Source organism: Cyanistes caeruleus, chromosome Z (genome assembly GCF_971803275.1).
Source record: "Cyanistes caeruleus chromosome Z, bCyaCae1.hap1.1, whole genome shotgun sequence".
Taxonomy (NCBI): Eukaryota; Metazoa; Chordata; class Aves; order Passeriformes; family Paridae; genus Cyanistes; species Cyanistes caeruleus.
Genome location: NC_141732.1, coordinates 40,710,760 through 40,728,032, shown reverse-complemented (window position 1 = coordinate 40,728,032; position 17,273 = coordinate 40,710,760). Strand labels below are relative to the sequence as shown.

Genomic DNA, 17,273 nt, shown 5'->3' with positions numbered 1-17,273 from the left:
ATGGGAGAATAAGTCCACTGCTTAAAATAATTCTCTATTATTTTAGAAGAAAATGTACTAACAACAAATACACTTAGAGTCCACATTAATGCAGTGACTTATCAGAGAGCTAAAATGTTGTACATAAGTGATCAACTATAAAATTACTAGTAAAATAAACCTAATCTGCAAGAGATCAACCAGGTCAGATTATGAAGACTTTACAATTTAACAGAGTGTTCTTCCCCATTTGTCACATCCCACCTATTAGAAGTGGAGAGTGAGTAAGATTTGCAAATACTCTTGACATGGATTAGGGTGAAATAACTCTCAAGGTCTGTACAAAAAAAGAAACTTCAATGGAACAAATGTTCTGCAAATGTTGACCCTCTCACAATTATATTTACCTAAGCGATGAGGCTTTATGAGAAATCAAGGTAGGATTTGTGTTACTCAACAATTTAAAAAAAGGGAGGGGAGGGCTTGCAGAGAGGGCAGGGGTGGGGAGAGAGAGAGACAGACAGTGAGAGAGAGATAGAGAGAGGTTACCAGTCCTGGATTCCACATGAGACCTGTCAACAGAATTGTTTGGTAGGGACAGAGACAGACAGAGAGAAATTCTGGAGCTCTCCCTTGGCATGTTGTCCAGGTACATGGTATAGTCACTTGGGCCTTGTCACTTATACCATGTGAATGAAAAACAAGGAAAATCAACCAGATGTAATGCACACAGAAGAATTCAACTTTATTGATTTAAAATATGGTGGTAAGAGAGGGATAGAAATCAAGCTGAAAAGGGTCTCCGAACAATAGTACATACAGAACCAAAGAGACACCATCATACAGTTACTCACATCTTTTAACATTTCCAAATACCCTGTAAAACAGACAAATAATTCTGGAAATACTTTGGAGCAAAGATAGTCAAAATCCATCATCTAATATTCTGTTTTCAGTTATAGAATAAGCATCTTTAGAACCTGAGCCATGTGTTTGCCATGATTTACTAATACATATAGTGTGTATAATGAAATTGTATAACAGTTCTTATGTTAGTTTAATAATCTCAGTTTTCTCCTATGTTAAAAGCATCTCAGGTAGAAAATCTGCATAATAATTCAAAGTATTTTGTAAGTGCTGATAAGATAAAAGAAGAAACTTTCTGTGTAAAAGCTGAAGCAGGAAGGATTGCTTTCTTCTGCCCCTATTGCAAGTTTCTCAGTAGTATACTGAGCTCTTATCTAAAAGCTTAATCATAAAACTATAGAGTCATAGAATGATTTGGGTTGGAAGGGACCTTAAAGATCATCTTAGTCCCAACCCCCCTAATTGTGGCAGAGACAATTTCTACCAGACTAGGTTGCTCAAATCCTACCTATCCTGGTCTTAAACACTTCCAGAAATGATGCATCCTCAAGTTCTTTGGAAAATCTGTTCTAGTGTCTCACCTCCATCTAAAGAATTTCTTCCTAGCATCTAATATAAATCCCTACTCCTTTTGTTTAAAGCCATTCCCTCTTGTTTTATCATTATCTGCCTGCACAAAAAGTTGTTCAGCCATTTTCTAAGCCTGCTTTAAGCACTGGAAGGTCACAGTGAATTCTCTCCAGAAACTTCTCATAATTTGGAACAGCTGGTGGTATCCCAGATTTCTTTGTATCAGCATTATGGAAGAAAGGACCATCATTAGCTTCTGATCCATTTGATTTAAAAATTCCTTTAATTTTAAATATATATGATAAAGATTGAAGTTACCTTTTCATAGATATCTGCCCAAATGTAGACATTTAAAAAATCTATATAACATATAACTTCCTGAATACTAACTTTGGGTTAATTAAGTAAAATCCTGTTACGAGGAGCTCCATTCATTATTTGAGATCATTATTCACTAAAAAAAAAAAAAAAAAAAAAGTTGCCCCAGGTCATTATCTAGAAAGGAGTGCCTAAATCATTCTGCAAAAGCTCTCTTGGAGATTCTTATGTTAAATTCACAGGTTCCTCTTGAAAGTTCCTGCCACAAACACATTTAGTTAGAGATCAGTGGTCTTTACAAGTTAGATGAAAAATAATTTGGCCCTTTTGAGGATAAAATACAGCAAAAGACTGAGAGATTCTGGAAAATATTCTATAAAATAATATCCTTGCCCTTTTTAGTTGAATTTCAAAAAAAAATTTAAATATATTCTCTATTTTACTACAGGCAATTATTCTGATTTTGCTTTAATTATCTAGACAAATGTTATTCACACTAGTTATTGAAATGAGGTAACCTTTGGTCCTCTATTTCATACGTGAAAGACTTTCTCTGAAGAAAGAGAGATAGCGGGTTTTGGTGTGCTCCTGCTTTTTCATACTGAATTATAACTTCCTTTAAAGATGATAAAAAAAGTATATGTAAATGAAGTTTAATTCACTGACCTACTTCAGATCTAATTCAGCTTGACCTCATCCTCTTGTGTTTCCTGACCTGCAGTGCCCTCTTCCTCACTTTCGTTTTATCATTAATCTTTACCCCTCCTTAGCTTCTTCCTCTGCATCCATTGATCTTTCTCCTTATTATAAATGCTTTTTTACTTGATTGTAATTCTCTTTCTATCCCTCCTCACAACTCCTATTGTGGGTCTCGTAAAAATGGATACAAGTACTAATCCATATCTATTTCCTTACTTCCTTGTTTTCATTCCACATGCCTGTTCTATTCTACTGTCCTCACTAATGAACAGGATAACCTCTTTTGTTGATCCTTTTGACAGATGGGAAATCATCGGTTCTGCTGTCCTTGTACAACAATATATCTTGGAGGGTTTTTTCCCTCTTTCCTTTTTATTTTTGTCTTCAGGAAAATCTTTCATTTGACCACCTGATATTTCTTCAGTGGAAATTACAATTTCTCCCCTAGTCCTTATCCATAATTCTTTTGTTGAGAAATTATTCTATTCCTGGCGCTTTAAATTGTCATAAGTGGCAGACTTTACTGCACCTGTGTTTTCTGTTCAACCACACCTGTGAACCTATAATGTTCTTTACTTTGGCTCACCATGACCAAATTTGAGGAAGTATTTTTAATTAAATATTTAACTTCCTTCCTGATTTTTTTACTGTGATCACTTTTTCAAACTCTCAGTCAAACTATTCATGTCTCTTAATTATATCCATCTTTCCGTCTTCATCAGTATAAACTGCCCTATAGTCTTACAATGAAAGCAAAGCAAGTTTGAACAATTATCTGGATGTTTCTCCACGGCCATAAAGTACATCAATCATCATACTTGCTAAAGTACATCAATATTATTTTGAACATCTAGATTTTCTTTAAAAAGTAAATATTAAAAATAAAATAATAAAAGATATTGTGCAGCATTATCTCTATGAGGAGAAGGAAAGCTGAAATAATTTAAATAAGTAATATCTACAACATCCTCAACAATACTCAAGGGAGTTTGTGTTTGTGTAATATGTAAGTATGAATGCATACATAGATGAAATATTTTTTTAATTAATCATAGAAGTTGAAACAGAAAAGGACACTACTAAAGTTATTCGACAGGAATAAACATAATCTTGTTTGAGGCACAAGAAGATCAAGACAGTGCATACTGGACAAACGATTCATATAATATTTACAGGACTGCAAGGCTGCTGAATATAAACACTTGCCAAGTCTAACACAGAGGAAAGCTTTATTAAACCATAGTCATTAAGATGAATCCCAAGGGTCAGATTTATAACCCCCTCACTTGTTGCATGCACTATAGATTTTCTAATACTTTTACATGGCTTGATATTATCTTCAAACTAGAAAGTTATTACTAATGCTATTGTAGTCACAAAGGAAACCTTGCCAAATCCAGCATTCTGATATGTATTCCTACATATCAGAAGACCCAAAGCACTTGAAGAGCAATCCACTCTTGGGGTGTTTTTACACTTTTTATTCGCTAGAAAATTCAGCTTTTGTCAGATCATTCTGAAATCTCTATACTCAATTTTACATGGATAAAAGAGGGAAAATGAGATTCATTGCAAAAGCTAGGACCCCAGTTAATAGGAACACTATTATGAAAAAGGAAAAGCCAAACCAACAAACGTATCTTATTAGGTGACTTGACTTAACTTTGTCATCTGATTTTCATTTAGGAGAGAACACAGCACAAATTTGTAGCTTTGAAATTATGAGCCATACTACTTGCATGAGCTATACCTTGTGGGCTTTATCTCTCTGAACAGAAACTAATTACTTGGAGCAAAGCCCTTCCATATGAATGTCTCTATTCACTAAGGAAATAATCAAAAATAAACAACTTGAACTTCTAGGAATCTCCTGTAATCCAGAGTCTTGGTTGTTAATGCACTAGAGTACTGTAAACTCATGCTCATCAGAATTGCCAGAGAATTTTTTTTTTTAATCACAACAGAGTGATTCTTAGACATTCCCTCATGCTGGATGTCCCATGAAGAGTTATTAGCTATCTTGTCAGCAGAGAATTCATGCAATACAAATGTGTTCTTTCCCAAGAAACAGGCTGGTGAGGTTGGGACAACATCACTTCTGAGTTTGTATCAATGTCTGTGCATAAAACATTCTGCTAGACTTACTCATTGCAAAAAGATTTTGGTGGAGAGAAAATTATTAGTATTAATTTTAGCTACATAAAAAAAAATGGTGAATATGAAGAGAAAGGATTTGTTATTTCTTACTGCTGTCTATCAAAGTAACAAAAATCTATATGACGAATTATACTCAGTAAAAAACTGAGCGAAAAAACTCAACAAACCGCTCAGTGAAAACAGAATTTTTGAACCCCTATTGCTATATTAAGTCAATAGGCATTAGTTTTGTATAACACATACAAATTAAGGAAGATTGAACTTCAATCTTAGGAAGTACTTCCTAAGTAGGAAGGACTTCAAACGGTGCTACTTTGTACTTTGGTGCAAGTACAAGGACTGTAGCAAATAATGTCACACCTGCAGGAAATTAAAATGGTCCTTGTCCACTGCCAAGAGATAAAACCCCAGAACTGCTGTCTTCTCCACAGAGCACTAATATCAACATTATATGTATTAGTTGTCACTGCAACATAAGGTTAAGCAGCCAACTGATGTTAAGAGCCACAGTATTTTTTTTTTTTTTTCTTTTAAGATCTTTTTCATGTCCATTATTTTAATATGCGCCTGCATTTCCTGAAGAATGTTCACTGATTTCTTTCCAGTTAGACAAAAGGGTTAGGACGTTCACTGTGGTCCACTGCCTATTCTCCAACAGGATTGAGATTACAGAGACAAATAATTTTGTCATCACTGTTCACACTCACAGTGGTTTAAAGATTTGCTCATAATCACCACAGATGCTACTCTAAGCAGCAGCAAAATCAATGTGATACAGTTAATCCTGATTTTCATCCTGATACTCACAATGATTTGTGATTTTTGAGATTACATACTCCGAAGAAAATGAATTGGATTTACAAGTATTTTCTTTTACTGTAAACTTGCTAGACTCTTATACCTGTTTCATGAATTGTGGAGACATTCTGAAAAGCATTTTTCAGTCAAATTTTAAGTAGCCCTTAAGCAAATTCTCAAGGCATTGTAAGATATCTTAAAAATACTATATTTTCATTGCCTGCTGTTTTAATCCATCAAACTTAATAGAGAATTTCAGTATTGAAAATATTATTATTAAAAAGTTTCATCCTTTGTTTCTTGGTAATATTTAAGCCTTGGGATGTTACAGTTTCTTATGATTGATAAACCTCAAATACTATCTTCAGGGCACATAGCAATTGTAGGTGCCTGCATGTGATTAAATTTCTTTTAAGATGTGGGGGATTTTTACCCACTCAGTTTAAAAATAAAATAAAATATAAAAATGCTCTGTGTTTTGACTTTCTAGTATTCTTATATTAAGAGTAACTTATTCTGAGTGCACCAAGCTTACATGAATATTGCTGAAGCCCAAGTCAGGCAGATGCTTTATAGCTGCAATAATGGAATGTAAACCACTATCTAAATACAACCCTATCTATGCTAGTCCTTCTGCCCAAGGAGAAAAAGAGGCATAGGACAGTAGGGTAAAAGACAAACAATTTGCATTCTCCTGAGGGTTGCCACTACTGTTTTATTTGCTGATAGATGATCACCACTGTTAATAACAATTAAATAGGCAGTGTGTATCTATTCTCTCCAGAAACAAAATACACATTTGAAAGTTAAACACAGAACACGTGGAGCACCAAAAACAAGAATAGCAGGTGCGGATGAGATCTGTGTTTACCCAACCAGGACAAGCCTAAAGCTAAGTACTGGTAAAGAGCTTAGGACATTTTAAGTTAAAGAATGGTATCAGAAAGAATGAAAGAAATAAGGAAGTAGTAGAATATTGGTAGAAGAGTAGAGCTTTCATTGATTAATTAGCAGTGAGGAAGATTTGTCTCCCAGGACGCTGTCTGTTGTTATACCAAATGCAAAGAAAAGATCATTATTAGAAGAGACAAATGACAGCAAGCTTTGATCTTTTTGCTTGGTATGGGTTTTTTGCTCATTTCCTTGTTTTTCTGGTTTGGTTACTTTTTAATTTGCAGATCTCATTTTCTTCTACCCAGACAGCTTTCTAATTGCATCATGGAAGAGATGCTTCCTCCTTTTATTGGAAGAGATCTTGAGAGAAAACTCTAAGTCTACAGGTCTTGGCACCTTTGATACTGTGAAACTCACCAGCAGCAAAATCTCACACTGGATAAAAAACAAACTCTCTGGAGAACATCTGCAATCACTGTGCAGCTTGCCAGGGAAGTCACCTATCTTTATCAGCAAAACAGTCGGGTAAAGAAAATACCTAATACAAGGTACATTCTCCTAGAAGCCAAGTGCAAAGCAACCAGACTGAGAAAGTAGAATAATATGTTGACATGATTGACAAATTTTACTGGCTTCAGTTCAAAACATGTTTGGCATTTTGGTACTAAGAATAAAACTTTAAAATATTCTTACAATCCAAAAAATCTTCTTCAATATTGTTTTGATAGTTAAGCATTTAGCAACAGAAAACTATTACAAGCAATCCCCTTGCTGTTCTCAGAGATAGGGGGAAAAAATCTGTGTATTTTAGACCTTTATCCTCCAAAATCCGACTTCTTTGTCCACTGAAACCTTCAAATCACCTATATGACTTCCCTTCAGTTTTAGCCATACCACTTCACCTGTGCCCTTTTTAGATGCTTCTCTCTTTGTCAAACTCAGTCAAGATTTTGTTCTTCTAACATCACCTCCAGCACTTAATTGCAGAGCTGGACTGTAATTTTTTTAGTTCTTAAAATTCCTTGCATTACAAGTACTTTTTTTTTTTTTTCAAACTTTACAAACTTACACACAGGATTTCTTTCCATTGTAATATGTATATAGCTGATTTTTCATAGGATTATAGAACAAACTGTATTGGAAGAGGCCCTTAAGATTATCTAGCTCCAAAATGTTTTACTAGATCAGCCTACTTTTCAACATTTTCAGGGATGGGGAGTCCACAGCTTCTTTTGGCAACCTGCTCCAGAGCCTGAGCACCTTTAAAGTAAACCTAATTTAAACCTAGCATCCTTCAGCTTAAGGCCATTATCACTACACATCCCTTTCAAAAGTCCCTCTCCAGCCTTCTTGCAGGTCCTGCCTAGATACTGGAAGGCTGCTGTAATGTCTCTCTAGAGCCTTCTCTTCTCCAGGCTAAACAATACTCAACCTGTCTTCACAGAAAAAGTGTTACAGACCTGGAATCATCTTTGTGATAAATTAACCCTATTCACTGATTCGCAGACACACAATTTATACCTAGGCAAAACAGTTAAGGGTCATAGAAAAGTTGAAGAGAAAGAAGAAAAGCGGGTTTACCAAGGGGCTCAATTACTTTCTGGAGCCCAGCCTTATCTGACATGAAAGAAATAGCCAGGTTTATTTTTTTATAGAATACAGTCTTTAAATTAAAAAGTCCTAGCACTTCTTTCCTCTATTAAGCCTCAACCCTTTTTATACATGTTACAAGGCTCCTCAAAAACAGCATTCATGTTGATTTATAACTAGTAGCTAACAAAGCAAGGATTTCATAGCAATATGTATGTACTTAATTATGAGTATGGCCCCCTTTGTCTGTGAGTTTAGAATCTGAGAATTCCTGCACATTAGTCACCTGATTTAGAAAGATGTGTTGGGATATTTAACCTCAAAAATATCTCAATACTAAAGAAAAAGCTCAGATGATATAATGGACCAGAGACTAATAATATTATTTCTCTTACAGAAGTGATTGTGCTCATATATATTAATAAAAATATATACCGGTATATACATCTGAAGTGAATATAAGACTGAGAATACCTAAATGACATTAAACACATCATACAATAGCAACTTACCAGGATAAATGTATTGTGGTTATACTAGGTTTCAAAGCTAAGACTATTCTGAAGTGAAATCCTATCACTTTTTAAGGAATAGACGTGGGTAAGTAAGGAAAATAAATCAACTCTAATTCTGTCCTAAGAATATTTCAGTTACTAATTCAGTTAGCCTTTTGGAACTTGCCAAGAGACTTAGCACACCTATAGAGTTTAAAATGTGTTGGTGGGATTTGTTTTTGGTTTTTTTTCTTTTTTTTCTTAAGTTGCGTACTTTGTGTGACAACTGCAAACAAGAATTGTCAAAGTTGCATCATAGCAGATACAGGCAAGGATCCTACTAGGCCCAGACACAGGAGAAGCCACATCAGTGACAAAACTCACTTTACTAGCTGGTAATGCTTTTTAAATGCTGCCGTTCAGAGTGCTGAAGCTGGTTATTTTTGTTGATGGAAATACTTGACCTGTGGAGGTAGGGGGCTTGTTATTACAGTATAAAAATATGGAAGTACCGAAAAAAATAGAAAAAATGGGATAATAGATACTACCACAGTCACTTTGAAGACATGATCCTTTAGCCTCTCTTAGTTCCTCTACCGTGATAATCATAAATTCATTTTGGAATTTTGGAATGCAATTCCATTTCTATATAAACGATTAATGTCTTACTGTGAAATCATATTTTCCCCTGTGCAGGTTCAAAGCATTCATATCTTAGTGCTTAGTGAGGTAAGAAGCACTTTACTGACCAGGCCCTTGGGTGCCTTCAATGTTGTCTAGAAAAAAAGGAATTAATATTTTTAAATAAGATAAATCAATATATGTCAGCTAAACCTGAAGTTTTAAAATAGACAAATAATAAAATAACCTTATGGCTCTTCTTAGCTGATCAATAATTTGGAAAGTTTGACATGCTTGAGTGGCAGAACAATGTCAGAATCGGATGCATGTTATTGTGTTGTAGGTTGTTTCTGCAAAGAGGAATAAAACTGTGACAATCCTTATCAAGTTATTAGTCTAGAGGAAGAGGAGCTAGAATTCCATGATATGCTTACAGAAGCACAGACTTAGTAGTGCCATATCAGCATTTTGTGATTAAACAGAGGTATGAACACTTCTCAGTTGAATGTTGGCAGTTTTCAGAAATGATTACCTATGAAAAACAAATCTTGACAACCAATTAGGAAAGTTACTATAAAACAGTTTATTTTGAGCAATCTCTGACAATTGTGTAAAAGGCACTATTTCTACTCTAAATAGAGAAGTGTAAGCATGAGGCTATATTAAGCAGGAAAACACTTGAGGCATATTACAAATGCTCCTTTTACATAAACTGAAAAAGCTTATTGAGGTTTTTGGTAATTGGTAGCTACTGAAGCAAAAAAAAAAAAAAATGCTGATGAAGCAGCTAACATTGATTTAGACAATCAGAGTGAAAGTCTGCTACCTTGCCCATTCAACTTGCTCCCTTTCACTCTCCTGTCCCTCCTGACATAATTCTACAAACATAATTCTACAAAACTGGAGACCAACCCAAACAACCCAAAGTTTTAAAGCAGTTTTGGTAACAAACATTTTCTCTGTCTAGCCGAGAGTTGTGTTGCATACTTTCTTCTTCATTATCTATTCAGCCACTAAAACTTTTAGAGATGTTTCAAAATTATGCTGACAAATGTAAAGGTCTTCAACTGAAAGAAACAGTCTTATCTCCAAAGTGTTTTGCCCAGTATCCAACCTTCCCATATAGATAACTCCAGAATTAATGAATAGTACGATAACCTAAACAAATTCATTTTAAATGCAGGTTTCTCTTATTCTTCTTTAGCTACTACCCTACCTAAGACTGCATAGCTCTTCTTTCATTTGTAAATTTATTCAGCTGTGCGATGAAGCAGCTAAAATTCCAACAACTGTCCCCTCACTGAGCTCTAGCCCTCTGGGATAAACATGACAGATTCTTTTCTCCTCCTAGCTAAGAGGGAATGAAATCTGCAAGAGTAAAATTTCTAAAGGACATGCTGAGCAATGAGCACAAAATGGAGTAATGTGTGACTTTGAACTTTTTAAGCCAAAATTGACCTGCAATGAGATGTCCCTAAGGAGTCAAGTGCAGAAGAGAAGCAACTGGTATTACAGAAGCTTCAGATCTGCAAGGAAAGCAATGGTAAATCACCTGAAGCTGATCAAGGAAGGCAATAAGTGTGTGTCATATGGGACCCACTGCTAGAATGGAATCTTTGAGAACAGTACCTCTGGGAAAAACTGGAAAAGGTAAAACTTTCAGATGGACCATCCCCACTGAAAACCCCTAAACTAAACTGCTGCTTAATATTTGAATGAAATGTCGAAATCCCTACATTTAAAAGTGCTTACAACTCTTTCCAGTTTTTAAATGTTTATTTCTTTAGCTCTACATTCTAATTCAGCATTAAAATTTATGGGTTCTAAAGCCTATCCATCAGATTCTTGCAAACCCTGATGAGTTGAATGGATTGCATGGATATTTGGAATGCATCTAACCCACTGAATATAAGGACCTGTATGTATAAAAAATTGTTTATGCACAGACTCTAAACAACCTTAAAAAAAGGTTGTTTTTTCATCTACCTGTGAATAATTATTATGACCAGAATAACAGAATCATTAATGTTGGAAAAGACATCTGGTATTAAGTTCTAACCTTCCCAGCACTGCTGTGTTCACCATTATGCCATGTCCCTAAGTGCCACATTTAGGTATTTTTTTCTGAACACTTCTAGGAATGGTGATTCTACCACTGCTCTCAGGAGCCTGCTGCCGTGCTGTCTAACCAGACTTTCAGTGAAGAAACTTTTCCTAATCTCTATTTTAAGCCTTCTCTGACATAACTTTAGGCCATTTCTTCTCATACTGTCACTTATTTCCTGTGAAAAAAACCCCACACCCCAAGATTCCTTTTGTCAAGGCTAATCCCTTTCCTAGTCCTGCTGACATTACTATTCATGATACAGACCAGGATGCCACTGGCTTTCTTGGCCAGATGAGCACCTCGGCTTGTGTTCAGCTGCTGTCACCAGCACCTCCAGGTCCTTTTCCACCAAGCAGCTTTCCAGCCACTCTGCCCCAGCTAGTAGCACTGCCTGGAGCTGTTGCGATCCAAGGGTAGGACTTGAAAATTTGCCTTGCTGAACATCACACAATTGGCCTCAGTCCATCAATCCAGCCTGTCCAGATACCTCTGCAGAGCTTTCCTACCCTCCAGCAGCACTCACACACAACTTAGTGTTGACTGAAAAATTTCTGACAATTCCCATAGCTCCCTTTAAAGAAAATCTATTTAATGCTTCTCTCTTGTAAACATATGCACACACATATTGTGATAAATGCAAAAGCTTTGTCTTTCAGAATTTAAGAAAGTGATACATCTTATAGTAATGATCACCCTGTAAGCAGGTAAACTTGCAGATATGGCTGAAGCACAAGGTATGAGAGCAAATTCAATGATCAAGATTGTAATTTACACAAATCTGTCCAACTCCCATATCATATTTGAAAGTGTTAATAAAGTTAGGAAAAAGGACACTCTAGAATTTGGAAGTTCACCACACAGAAGTGATATCTGTCTATCTGGGCTAAGACATAAATCACTGTGTGTTTAAACACAACAAATATGTGAACCTCTATCTGAGTAAAGCTCTAATTTGTGATATGAAGAAATCTTACTTTATTGACTGCAAAACCATGAAATGCAAAAGTATTCATAATGGTTATCCATGTACCTGCTTTCCTTTGTCCTTTGGTATAAAAGCTGCAGGACTATTCATTATTCATAAAAGATTTGCACCCATTGTTCTTCAGTTTCCTGTATTCATAAAGCTGACCACTATGCTGCAGGTATTGCAAACTGCCAGATTGGGATGGTCACACTCACACTCATTAAATAGCCTTCTTTCACTACATAGTGCTTCTCAGTTTGAAAAATCCAGAAATTCTTTTGTAATAACTCTATCAGATATTTCTGTGAATGCAGTAATTTTTACTTAATTGAAGGGGCTAGGAGAAGAAATAGAGATTAAATAATGCAATCTGAAGCTGAAATCCTATTATGAATCTATACAGGTATAGACTAGAGTTTTGTGTATGTCCAGCAAATTTCTGCTGCTGTAGCTTAAAAGTGAATTTCAGCAAGACAGCACTTGTCAGTATACAAAGAGTACAGCTGGATCTATTTCAGTACAGCTGGATCTATTTCAGAGACCACTTTACACAGAGAATAAAGTAAATTTTAAAATAATATTTCAGCAGCATAAAACAATCCTCCAGCTACTACTGGTTAACTGTGCAATTCCTATTAATAGTTTTGAGTGGGGAAATTTGGCAAATGTTCTTTATTTACTTTAGCATCCTAAGAGGATTTAAAGTAAATCTGAAATTATAAAAATGCTGTCAGCAGAGAAATACACACCAGAGGAGAATTTAGTGATCTGCTTAAAACCTAGTTTTAAATCCTTTTATTGTGCTTTTTTACTCCTACTCTGACCAACAAGGATTTGAAATAGAACCATGAAAATAGCATATGGATAAATGTTGGAATTCTAAGCTTACATCAAGGTAGTAGAAATTCCTTTGATCTACCCTCAGGAGTTCAGGTTAAAAACAAAGTTTGTTTTTAATTCCACACCCCAGTTATACTACAAAAAAGTCAAAAGTGTTTGCACTTCATTTATTCTTTTGTTAATCCATCCCTTTTCTCACTTTTACAATTTTTCTTGTTGCTGCTCTTTCTTCAGGAGAATGCAGCTAGCTAGGAGAACTGATTTCTCTGTTACCTTCCATTAATGAAGATACAACGTTTTGGTCAGTTCAGCATTATCTTATAAATCTTAGTTTGATTTTTGTGACAGAGTGTAGATTGTCTCTAAGCAAAATGCCAGGAATACCTTCATCCACTGGCAAATGGAGGTCAGAGCTGTCTCTTTTCATTGAGGCCAGGAAAGCTCTAGCAGCTCAAAGGTGAAGCACATTTCTTGAAAAGAGCTGAGATACACATGGCTGTAATTCTTTATCTAGACAATGTTAACAACAAGCCTAATGATTGCCTGCAAAGATAAAGAGTCAGAAAATTTGGGTTGGCTAAAGAAAATTTTAGATTGCTTCTATAGAGTTTTAAAAATTAATTAGTTTTAAACCCATTAACCTATTGGAAGAGTCAGAAAAAAATACAGTCATAAAAAAAGTTAACATTCCTGGTATCAAAGGAAAGTTTATGGTGTTGTTATGGTATATTTTGTAATTACCTTCTATTTGCAGCTGCTTCACATAATACATAAAAAACACTGCACCAAATTAGCAATATGAGTGGGCCAATGTTATCTAAGAGAACAGCTCATGTCGGTTCTAAAAATTATCTGTGCCTTATTGTACTAATCCAAATTAAACGTTAATTTTATTTGCTAAAAAGTGGAAAAAGAAAAAAAGGAATAGGTAAAAATAGGATAGATGTCTTCTCCACACATGTAATTTCAGTTTGGTTCAACTATCTTCACCAGACAGTTAAATGAAACCAACGTATTTTGTCTGGAAAACATCAAGGAACACTCACATTTTTATTTGTCTGCCAAAGAAAGATGGCAGCATCCTAAATCATCACAGCTCTCCACAAGCTCTGTGGTCAAAAGCTTTTCTGAAGACAATGCTGAGCTGCAAAAATCTATGTGTAAGTCTCAGACATCTGCTTCGATCAGATCCAGGGTTCTGAGTCAAATCTATATCTGTGTAGGAGAGCTTAAGGTTTTGCCTTCCTTAGCAATAAATGCATAAATCATAATTTGCATGCTCACATGAATGAGTCATCTGCATCTGGAAAAGATCAAGTACTTATATCTTTGTCTGCTGTTCAATTGGGCAAGTACAGGTAAATATAACCTGCCATCAACATGTGCTTCTTAATCAAACTTTGTTCAAACGCTGTTTAATTGTTATCTCTGAAAGTCTGCACTGTAAAAGTCATCTATGCCAAAAAATGTTACAGCATTAAGGAAAAAACACTCTTCCTGAAAAATAAAGGAAAACAGATTGTCTCATATGCAATAGTATAGCAGGCATATAAAAATTTAATTCAATCTGAATTTTTGGATTAATTAGATAATTTTATATGTGGTCTTGATTTTCTCATTTTGAAAAAAGCACATTAGATGGTCTGTTAGTCATACAGGACCAGAGTTCTCTGTTAGAATACTGGGTTAGGAAACAGAGGCCACATCTATATGCTATTAAATAGGAACTACTATTTTGAAACAAAAATACCAGTTTCTGAGTGGCTAAAAGTTTTAAAAAAGATGAAATAACATGGAAATAAGGTAGTTTTCTGCTGGGAAAGAGTAAACAAGTTTCTTAGGAAAGAAAACTGCCTGGAAACAGCTGTGTCTTAAGTTATTTTTACTTTAACCTTCAGGAAAGAGAGCTGGGCCTTGATTCTGTCCAATGTTAAGGAAAGGGAATATACAAAGACTTATTTTGTGTTAATCTTGAGAGAAGGAAAATCCTTTTTGGAGACTTTGAAAGGAAAAAACCCTTAAAGGAAGGATAGTTTGACATCAGAGATGAGGACAGAGTTATAAGAGCAGGTTTGTTTTAAGTTGTGAATAGATTGTTCAATTTCCCTCTGAAACTGCAAAATAAATTTTTGGGTTTATGTTGTTTTCTTCATTTGCTTCAGTTCTCTGTGGTTGGCAGACCATCTGTTCTCAATGTTTGTATCCTTTACACTATGGATTTAAATGCTAAAAACTTCTTTCTTCAAACAGTGTCTGCTGCTATTTCAGGTTTACCACTTGTACTAAACTGATATTCTACCAGCAAAGGGAATTAAACACATTCTATACATGTCCTATAATTATATTCATAAATAATTACAAATTACCTTTTTTGATGAGTGTGATGGTTTGGCATTCAGGGAAAGATGTGGAAACCACCACAGAAGTAATCTGTTTGAGAAAAGCTGCTGGGAGTTTCTTCTGTGTCTGACATCAGGCCAATAGCTGGCCGCTTCTGAGAACTGACAGCATTTTGTACCACTGAAAAGTTCATCTCTGTGAATACCACCTTTTAAAAACCCAAGCCTGGGAACTTCTTCCTCTTTCTTTCCGACCTTGAAAGTCAGCAGAGCTCTGGTGCGGCTGGCCCCGCTCCCCTGCGGCCTGTGCGGCCTGTGCGGCCTGGGGAGGGCTGGGCCGGAGCCCAGCGGTTCTCAGGCAGGGGATGGAGACTGCGGGACCCCCACCCCTCCCCGGCCTGCACAGACGGCTTCAGGCCAAAGATCATCCTCCCCTCCCTGCGGCAGCTGGGCTGGGAGAGGCACCAGCACGGCCTGAAATCTGACACTGTAACTACTTGCTGCAGCCTGGACAAGATACACAGATGAGACCTGCAGACTTTAATTTTCTCTCCAGGGAGACAAAAGGACAAGAGTGATCAACATGTAAGGAGACAACATGAAACATCAAGGTCAGTAAAAGAAGGAGTCAGGCCTCAGATGTAAGGAGAATGAAGAGATGCTCTAATAAGCTGAAATATTCTTTTTGTAGGGCCATGGAGATGGACACATATATCTCCTTAATTCATGAAAGTGAATGAAGGGCAATGAAGTATTCAAGCTGTAGATCTGAGCAAAGGTATCCATTGATGAAGACAAAGCAGATGGTGGAGTAGCTGTGATCCCATAAGACATCTGAACAGAGAGAGAGAGATGAGAGTGATGACCCTTTGCCCCCAGGGAGTGAAAGAGAAACCTGTTCCCAGAGATGATCAGAGACAGATGGAGAAAACCTTTGCCTTTGAACAACTCATCCTTAAAATAATACCCCTTGAGTTCATGGCCCATGGAGACACCTCTAGAAGGGCTGTGAAAATGGGAGGAAATGTTACAATGGCAGAATTTTTGCCAGATGGCTGCTATTCATAGAAATGAAAAGCTATGAGAAAATTATTTGTAGTGGAGAAATCTACATGGAATGACAAGAGAAAGCTCCTCTCCCTACAAGGACTGATAGAAGACTATTGTGTAGTTGGTACTGCTTTAACATCCCAGGTTTTGTCTCTACGTGGTCAGTTGGGAAAGGAAAAGTTGCGTGGCAGGAAAGGTATTCTGGAGGTTTTATTCTGGTTTCTAATTCTTGTAGTCCTGTTAATAAAGTTTCTTTGTTCTTTTTAAGTTTTAAGCCTGTTTTGCCCTTCTCTTAATCCATATCTCACAGCAAGAAATGAGTAAACACTCTGGTGATTTTAGCTAGCACTAAAACCCACCACAATGAGTAAACCATTTTTCAATTTTTTCCTTCGGCTTTCACATCATACAATGTATAACAATTTAACAGAAGTCTGTGTGCACACAAAGCCTCAAAAAACCCTCCATACTTCATACTGGAAGAAGTGTCAGCATGAATCTTGCATTAACGTACATTAACTAAGTAAATTAAACACAATTTGTCAAAGCATATAAGAAAAACCATATTTGCTTAGAAAAAGAGAATGCTCCTAGTAAGGTCATATCAATTAAACAATTTTGTAGCCTTCTGCCCCTCAGGTTGCTTGATTAAAATAGTAGCTTAAAAAAAGAAAATGGGATCAGGGTTAAGAAAATTTTAGGGGAAGCCAAAGGAAGGGCAAAACACCTCAAGAACCTCTAAACTATTTGTTTATACCAGGTTAATAACATTATATGAAAAAAAAATATCAAAATCCCTTATGCATCAATTGATGCTCAACTGATTCTCTATTTCAATCTTCCTTCATAATCAACCATGAAAATCATTATCTGTCTTAATTTTTAAGAACTGTGTGAACTGGTCCTTCTAACTCTGCATCTCCTCCTTTCTTCTTCTTCCCCCATTTTTTACTACTGAGCATGATGCCTTGTGGTATGGAATA

The 17,273-nt window shown here is 36.0% G+C and overlaps 2 long non-coding RNA genes across 2 annotated transcripts in view; one reads left to right on the top strand and one right to left on the bottom strand.

Moving 5' to 3' along the window:
• The window catches only part of LOC111941821 (uncharacterized), a 39,804-nt gene extending 24,154 nt beyond the window's left edge, over nucleotides 1–15,650 (bottom strand). Inside the window, exon 1 of the long non-coding RNA XR_002870290.2 lies at nucleotides 15,268–15,650. This is a non-coding gene — a long non-coding RNA (uncharacterized LOC111941821). The remainder of the gene's footprint in view (nucleotides 1–15,267) is intronic.
• A 113-nt stretch (nucleotides 15,651–15,763) lies between these two features.
• Nucleotides 15,764–16,557, top strand: LOC147648383 (uncharacterized). The gene is made up of 2 exons (XR_015280483.1): nucleotides 15,764–15,851; nucleotides 15,932–16,557. It is a non-coding gene; the product is annotated as an uncharacterized LOC147648383 (long non-coding RNA).
• Nucleotides 16,558–17,273: the final 716 nt, after the last annotated feature.